Raw genomic sequence first — 8,970 nt, forward strand, 5'->3', positions numbered from 1 at the left:
TCAAGACCTACCATGTTACAGATTACAGGGCTGTGTGCTGCCATTTTTTTGTTGCACATATATTTAAAAAAAAAAAAAAATCACTAATATAAAGAAAATCTTGAAATCTTGCAGTTTTCACGCTCTGACAGGCTGACACTTCTGTTTCTGTAGAGATCAGTACTCATCTCATTATCATCACTGGTAGGTTTATAATAACAGATAAAACCTATATTGATAACACAGGATACACCATTGAAAAAAAGTAGATGTAACAGCTCACACCCTCCCTGCATAATGACCTCTGCACAGGTCAAAGAGTATGCCTAGAAAAGATGCATAGACCATCCCCAGACTACTGTAGTCTATGTGACTGCTGTAGATCTTGTCTCTATGAATGCTAAAATTATAGTACAAATGAATCCCTTTGGCGCTTTGCATATATGAGTAAGAACTGAAAACATCTGGGTCAGGCCAAAAAGGTCGGCAGAAGCACTAAATTTCTGTGCTCATAGGTGAATCCGACTGCTGGGATTTGCTCAGCTCCATGTAGTATAATACTATAGTGCAGTCTATACGTAGATCCTGCAGGCTGATGGAAGCTAATGTAAATAACTAATGTCCACCAAAGACCACCGGAGCGGCCAGGGCTGAGACTAGGGGGGATGAGAGCCGGCTAATATACTTCATTTTATAACCATCCCTATAATTAAGAATTTTTTGCTTTTCAGAAGTCAAATGTTAGAGCTATGATGAATTCTATTGCAATGGAAGGATCTGATATGCAAAATTGTGCGGCTTTTTGCTGGAGGCAGAGCCGTTTCACACACTGTAAGGGACTCTGTCGGTAGGATCAACCCTCCCAAGCCGTCTATATGGGCATGTAGGTCATAGGAAGCTGAATAAAATGATACCATGATATTTGTGATGCAATGTTTTATTACAAAGAAATCCACATTTTTTTCAATATGTAAATGAGCTGTTAAGATCTATGGGCCGGACATAGATCTCCCGGAGAATCGGCCTCCAGAGATGATTGGAAATGAAAAGGGGGAGTTACTAGATCAGGAGAGCAGGCTGTCAGTCATTACATATCACACTGGTAACATTTCATTTAAAATATATTTCTATATAAAGGGGACCACTATTGTGGACATTAAAAGTAAAGGGCAGAAATGGGGGACATTTTAAGTTTATGGGGGACATTACAATTTTATAGGGGTCAGAATGAAGGACATAACAAATATATAGGGGCCAGAATTGAGGACATTATAAGTGAATGGGGACATCATAAGTCTATGGGGGCCAAAATTAGGGACATTATAATTTTATGGGGGCCAGTATTACGGACATTATAACTATATGGGGATCAGAAAAAATTGTTGGCATCCTCAGCTTAATATTTGGTTGCACACCCTTTGGAATAAATAACTGCAATCAATCACTTCTTATAGCCATCAACAAGCTGTGTGCACCTTTCAACTAGAATTTTGGACCACTCTTCTTTTGCAAACTTCTCCAGGTCTCTCATATTTGAAGGCGTCTTCTCCCAACAGCAATTTTAAGATCTCTCCACAGGTGATCAATGAGATTTAGATCCCGACTCATTACTGGCCACTTGAGATCTCTCCCACTCTTTGTGTCCATCCATTTCCATACATTTCTGGGTGATTCTTGAAGTATGTTTGGAGTTATTGTCCCATGACCTAGGACGCAAACCCATCTTTCTGACACTGGGCACTACATTGCGACCTAAAATCCTTTGGTAATCTTCAGATTTGATGATGCCTTGCGCACAGTCAAGGCACCCAGGCAGCAAAACAACCCCAAAACATCTTTGAACCTCCACCATATTTGACTGTAGGTACTATGTTCTTTTCTTTGTAGGCCTTATTCAGTTTTTGGTAAACAGTAGAAAGAGCTTTTTGGTAAAGAACATCAATCTTGGTCTCCTCTGTCCACAAGACGCTTTCCCAGAAGAATTTTGGCTTACTAGCCTACATTTTGGCAAACTGCAGTCTAGCTTTATGTCTCTGTGTCAGCAGTGGGGTTCTCCTGGGTCTATTGCCATAACATTTCATTCAAATGTTGACAAACTTCGCACTGACACTGATGCACCCTGAGCTTGCAGGGCAGCTTGAATTTCTTTGGAACTTGATTAGGGTTGCTTATCCACCATCCAGACTATCCTGCCTTACAACCTTTGATCAATTTTTCTCTGCCATCCAGGGAGATTAGCTACAGTGCCATGGGTTGTAAACCTCTTGATTATGTTGCGCACCGTGGACAAAGGAACATCAAGATCTCTGGAGATGGACTTGTAACCTTGAGATTTTTGATATTGTTCAACAATTTTGGTTCTCAAGTCCCCAGACACTTCTCTGTTCTTCTCTTTCTGTTCTCCATGCTTAGTGTGGCACACACAGACACAATGCAAAGATTGAGTCAACTTCTCCACTTTTTATGTGGTTTCAGGTGTGATTTTCATATTGCCCACACCTGTTACTCGCCACAGGTGAGTTTGAACGAGCATCACATGCTTGAAACAAAGTTGTTTACCCACAATTTTGGAAAGGTGCCAACAATTTTGTCTAGCCCATTTTGGGGGTTTTGTTGGCACAAAAGTTGGATGCTATTATTTGGAGGCAGAAAAAGTTACTTCTATATGGGTGACACTGGGGAGGGGGAGCATAACTACTCTATATGGACACAAAGAACAACTACTATATGGGGCCACAAAGGGGAATTTTATGGGGGCTGTAAAAGGGGACAGTCAGTACTGTATGGAGGCCCAGAGGGGGACATTTTGATGGTTGGAGGGTCACTATGGGTTACATCACTACTGTATTGTTTTATTTTTGACTATACTGTTACTGTGGGGTGAACAAAAGAGAGGTACTGTTACTGTGCAGGGCATCATAACAACATGGCACTCTTCTTCATCTGGCACAGTGTCTAAGTAGGGGAAAAAGTGGGCTCTATGAAACAATCAGTCATAGATGTCTGTGTGTTACATGAAGAAGAAAATTATTGATTTCAGTCGGAGATGTCACTGGATTCATCTGTGCTGTATATACTTAGACTGTCTACCGAGGTCCTGTGTACAATGTCACCAGTGGTGATGTTCGTGTTTGTACGATGGTATACGAATATGCTGGTAATTTTGTATGGGGACGAACACATATGTCTACACCACTGAGGCACATGCATATGAGCAACATGCTGGTGTGGAGGAGGGGCGGAAGCAGGTCCAAATTTTGCTCCGGGCCAATAGGACTCTAGTTACACCACTGACTAGTTCTGTCCCCAAACTGTCTTGTCAGCTTGCACAAACGGGGCCATAAACTAATGCCAATCAATATTTATAAAATAGTTTGTTCCATGTAAATCCAAGAGGTACTTTGACAGGAAACGTCAAGAGGTTTTGTTTACGGTTGGTGACATGGTTTGGTTGTCCTCTAAGAATCTGCGGTTGAGGATTCCTTCTAACAAATTGGGCCCGAAGTTTGTAGGGCCGTTTAAGGTGCTTCAGGTAGTTAACCAGTCTGCTGTTAGGTTGGAGGTTCCTACCTCCTGGAAGATTAATCCGGTGTTTCATGTTTCCTTATTGAAAAAAGCTGATGTTTCGGATAGGGACGCCACTGTCTCTATTCCTCCGGTGGAGGAAGACTGTGAATATGAAATTTCTTGCATTCTTAATTCTAGATGGCATAGAGGGAGATTGCAGTATCTCGTCGCTTGGAAAGGTTTCGGTCCCGAGGATAACTCCTGGGTAAGGACGGATGATGGCTCTGCCCCTAGACTTGTCGGAGCGTTTCACAGGAGATTTCCTGATAGACCTGGACCTGGAGGATCCGGAGGATTCTCATAGAAGAGGGGGTACTGTTAGAACCCTCCTGTTAGTTTTTTTTCTATTTTGTTGGTCACATGACTTTCTGCCTATATAATCCAGTTCCGCCCTTCTGGCCTTGCTGGACTTCAGTGTTACATTTACTCTTAAGCTAGCCAGGTGCCTTGTACCTAACTCTGTAGTTTGCTTGGTCTTTGGACCACTAGTACTTTTTGTTTGTTTGTCTTTGCTCTGCTACAATTTCTGCTAGGAGGTGTCCAACTATATCCCAGTCCTTAGTTCTTGTAGGGACAGTTTTCCTATCTTTCCTTAGTGCTTGTAGCAGTTCATAACAAAATGTGCATTAAGGAAATTAACTAAATAATAGTCTCTTCTCAAAGGAAGAGAGAGAACATCTGTAAACAGCTTTTTTCAGGGTGCTTGCCCCTCATCAGTGCAGTGCAGGGCACTCATTGGCTTGGCTGGGCCTTTTTTTTGTTGTACGCTTTATGAACAAAACTATCAGGAACCCTACACATTACACCTACAGGAACTTTTGCAATCTTTTTCTTAATCCATAGGCATTAATATGAAGTTGGTCCCCACTTTGTCTGAAAGCACGCTCCGACACTGAGAGCGGCCTCTGTAAGCACGCCCCGGCACTGAGAGCGGCCTCTGTAAGCACGCCCCGGCACTGAGAGCGGCCTCTGTAAGCACGCCCCGGCACTGAGAGCGGCCTCTGTAAGCACGCTCCGGCACTGAGAGCGGCCTCTGTAAGCACGCTCCGGCACTGAGAGCGGCCTCTGTAAGCACGCCCCGGCACTGAGAGCGGCCTCTGTAAGCACGCCCCGGCACTGAGAGCGGCCTCTGTAAGCACGCCCCGGCACTGAGAGCGGCCTCTGTAAGCACGCCCCGGCACTGAGAGCGGCCTCTGTAAGCACGCCCCGGCACTGAGAGCGGCCTCTGTAAGCACGCCCCGGCACTGAGAGCGGCCTCTGTAAGCACGCCCCGGCACTGAGAGCGGCCTCTGTAAGCACGCCCCGGCACTGAGAGCGGCCTCTGTAAGCACGCTCCGACACTTGAGAGCGGCGCATGTAAGCATGCTAACACTGATGAGTGGCATCTGAAAGCATGCTCTGGCACTGAGAGCGGCAGCTGTAAACATGCCCTGCCAAGTCTGCACTGATAGACTGCAGAGCCGGCTGTCATTCAGTGCCAGAAAATGCTTACAGAGGCCGCTCTCAGTGTTAGTATGCTTACAGAGGCCGCTGTCAGTGTTGGCATGCTTACAGAGTCTGCTCTCAGTACCAGAGCATGCTTTCAGACTCCGCTCTCAGTGTTAGCATGCTTTCAGACGCCGCTCTCAGTGTTAGCATGCTTACAGAAGCCGCTCTCAGTGTTAGCATGCTTACAGACGCCGCTCTCAGTGTTAGCATGCTTACAGACGCCGCTCTCAGTGTTAGCATGCTTACAGACGCCGCTCTCAGTGTTAGCATGCTTACAGACGAAGCTCTCAGTGTTAGCATGCTTACAGACGCCGCTCTCAGTGTTAGCATGCTTACAGACGCCGCTCTCAGTGTTAGCATGCTTACAGACGCCGCTCTCAGTGTTAGCATGCTTACAGACGCCGCTCTCAGTGATAGCATGCTTACAGACGCCGCTCTCAGTGATGGCATGCTTACAGACGCCGCTCTTAGTGTTGGCATGCTTACAGACGCCGCTCTCAGTGTTGGCATGCTTACAGACGCCGCTCTCAGTGTTGGCATGCTTACAGACGCCGCTCTCAGTGTTGGCATGCTTACAGACGCCGCTCTCAGTGTTGGCATGCTTACAGACGCCGCTCTCAGTGTTGGCATGCTTACAGACGCCGCTCTCAGTGTCGGCATGCTTACAGACGCAGCTTTCAGTGTCGGCATGCTTACAGACGCCGCTGTCAGTGCTATCATGCTTACAGACGCCGCTGTCAGTGCTATCATGCTTACAGACGCCGCTCTCAGTGTTAGCATGCTTACAGACGCCGCTCTCAGTGCCAGAGCATGCTTTCAGATGCCTCTCAGCAGTGTTAGCATGCTTACAGACGCCGCACTCAGTGTTAGCATGCTTACAGACGCTGCTCAGCAGTGTTAGCATGCTTACAGACGCCGCTCAGCAGTGTTAGCATGCTTACAGACGCCGCTCTGTGTTAGCATGCTTACAGACGCCGCTCTCAGTGCCAGAGCATGCTTTCAGATGCCGCTCAGCAGTGTTAGTATGCTTACAGACGCCGCTCTCAGTACTAGCATGCTTACAGATGCCGCTCTGTGTTAGCATGCTTACAGAGGCTTCTCTCAGTGCCAGAGCATGCTTTCAGATGCCACTCAGCAGTGTTAGTATGCTTACAGACGCCGCTCAGCAGTGTTGGTATGCTTACAGACGCCGCTCAGCAGTGTCGGCATGCTTACAGACTCCGCTCTCAGTGTTAGCATGCTTACAGACGCCGCTGTCAGTGCTATCATACTTACAGACGCCGCTCTCAGTGCCAGAGCATGCTTTCAGATGCCACTCAGCAGTGTTAGCGTGCTTACAGATGCCACTCTGTGTTAGCGTGCTTACAGATGCCGCTCTCAGTGTTAGCATGCTTACAGACGCCGCTCTCAGTGTTAGCATGCTTACAGACGCCGCTCTCAGTGCCAGAGCATGCTTTCAGATGCCACTCAGCAGTGTTAGCATGCTTACAGGCGCCGCTCAGCAGAGTTAGCATGCTTACAGACGCCGCTCAGCAGTGTTAGCATGCTTACAGACGCCGCTCAGCAGTGTTAGCGTGCTTACAGACACTGCTCTCAGTGTTAGCTTCCTTACAGAGGCCGCTCTCAGTGCCAGAGAATGCTTACAGACGCCGCTCTGTGTTAGCGTGCCTACAGACGCCACTCTGTTAGCATGGTTACAGACACCGCTCTCAGTGTTAGCGTGCTTACAGACGCCGCTCTCAGTGTTAGCGTGCTTACAGACGCCTCTCTGTGTTAGCATGCTTACAGAGGCCGCTTTCAGTGCCAGAGTATGCTTTCAGATGCCACTCAGCAGTGTTATTATACTTACAGACGCCGCTCAGCAGTGTTGGCATGCTTAGACGCCGCTCAGCAGTGTTGGCATGCTTACAGACGCCTCTCTTAGTGTTAGCATGCTTACAGACGCCGCTCTCAGTGTTAGCATGCTTACAGACGCCGCTCTTAGTCTTAGCGTGCCTACAGACGCCTCTCTCAGTGTTAGCATGCTTACTGACGCCGCTCTCTGTGTTAGCATGCTTACAGACGCCGCTCTCTGTGTTAGCATGCTTACAGATGCCGCTCTCAGTGTTAGCATGCTTACAGAGGCCGCTTTCAGTGCCAGAACATGCTTTCAGATGCCACTCAGCAGTGTTATTATGCTTACAGACGCCGCTCTCAGTGTCGGCATGCTTACAGACGCCGCTCAGCAGTGTTGGCATGCTTACAGACGCCGCTCAGCAGTGTTGGCATGCTTACAGATGCCGCTCAGCAGTATCAGCATGCTTACAGACGCCGCTCTGTGTTAGCATGCTTACAGATGCCGCTCTGTGTTAGCGTGCTTACAAACGCTGCTCTCAGTGTTAGCATGCTTACAGACGCCACTTGCAGTGTTGGCATGCTTACAGACGCCACCCTCAGTGTTAGCATTCTTACAGACGCCGCTCTCAGTGTTAGCATGCTTACAGACGCCGCTCTCAGTGTTAGCATGCTTACAGATGCCACTCAGTACTAGCATGCTTACAGACGTCGCTCTCAGTGTTAGCATGCTTACAGACGCCGCTCTTAGTCTTAGCATGCCTACAGACGCCTCTCTCAGTGCTATCATGCTTACAGACGCCGCTCTCAGTGCCAGAGCATGCTTTCAGATGCCACTCAGCAGTGTTGGCATGCTTACAGATGCTGCTCTCCGTGTTAGCATGCTTACAGACGCCGCTCTCAGTGTTAGCATGCTTACAGACTTCGCTCTCAGTGCCAGAGCATGCTTTTAGATGCCACTCAGCAGTGTTAGCATGCTTACAGGCGCCGCTCAGCAGTGTTAGCATGCTTACAGACGCCGCTCAGCAGTGTTAGTGTGCTTACAGACACTGCTCTCAGTGTTAGCATCCTTACAGAGGCCGCTTTCAGTGCCAGATCATGCTTTCAGATGCCACTCAGCAGTGTTAGTATGCTTACAGACGCCGCTCTCAGTGTCGGCATGCTTACAGACGCCGCTCTCAGTGTTAGCATGCTTACAGACGCCGCTCTGTGTTAGCATGCTTACAGACGCCACTCTCAGTGCCAGAGCATGCTTTCAGATGCCACTCAGCAGTATCAGCATGCTTACAGACGCCGCTCAGCAGTATCAGCATGCTTACAGACGCCGCTCTCAGTGCCAGAGCATGCTTTCAGATGCCACTCAGCAGTGTTAGTATGCTTACAGGCGCCGCTCTCAGTGTCGGCATGCTTACAGACCCCGCTCTGCAGTGTTAGCATGCTTACAGACGCCGCTCAGCAGTGTTAGCATGCTTACAGACGCCGCTCTCAGTGTTAGCATGCTTACAGATGCCGCTCTCAGTACTAGCATGCTTACAGACGCCGCTCTCAGTGTTAGCATGCTTACAGACGCCGCTCTCAGTGTTAGCATGCTTACAGACGCCGCTCTGTGTTAGCATGCTTACAGACGCCGCTCTGTGTTAGCATGCTTACAGACGCCGCTCTGTGTTAGCATGTAGAGATGAGCGGTGTTCGACTAGAACTGTTCGCCAATCTCAAATTCGAGCTGTTTTGGGCGGTGTTCGAGTTGTTCGACGAACCCGAACGATTTGCAAAAAATTCGGCTGTTCGAGGTTATGTTCGATAACTGTTTGTGCACCAAAAGCGTGTCCTGCATGTCTGGCGCTATTTAGAGCACCAATCATGCAGGGATTGTCTGCCACTCACTGTAATGCCACAGCCATGGTGGTTGTGGCATTACAGTGATTGCCCAAATCGATGGGAACAGTGCTCACAGTGAAACATGAAAAGCGGGCAATTCAGCAGCGGCATACACCTGTACCCGACAATTTAGAACCGAAAGAATAGAGCTTCACACATAGATTAGATAGATATAAACATGTCAGCCACATATTTACTAAGTACAGTGAAAGTGCTGCTTACTGT

This window comes from Phyllobates terribilis, unplaced genomic scaffold (genome assembly GCF_046119375.1).
Source record: "Phyllobates terribilis strain yellow unplaced genomic scaffold, ASM4611937v1 Scaffold_11__3_contigs__length_659146591, whole genome shotgun sequence".
NCBI lineage: Eukaryota > Metazoa > Chordata > Amphibia > Anura > Dendrobatidae > Phyllobates > Phyllobates terribilis.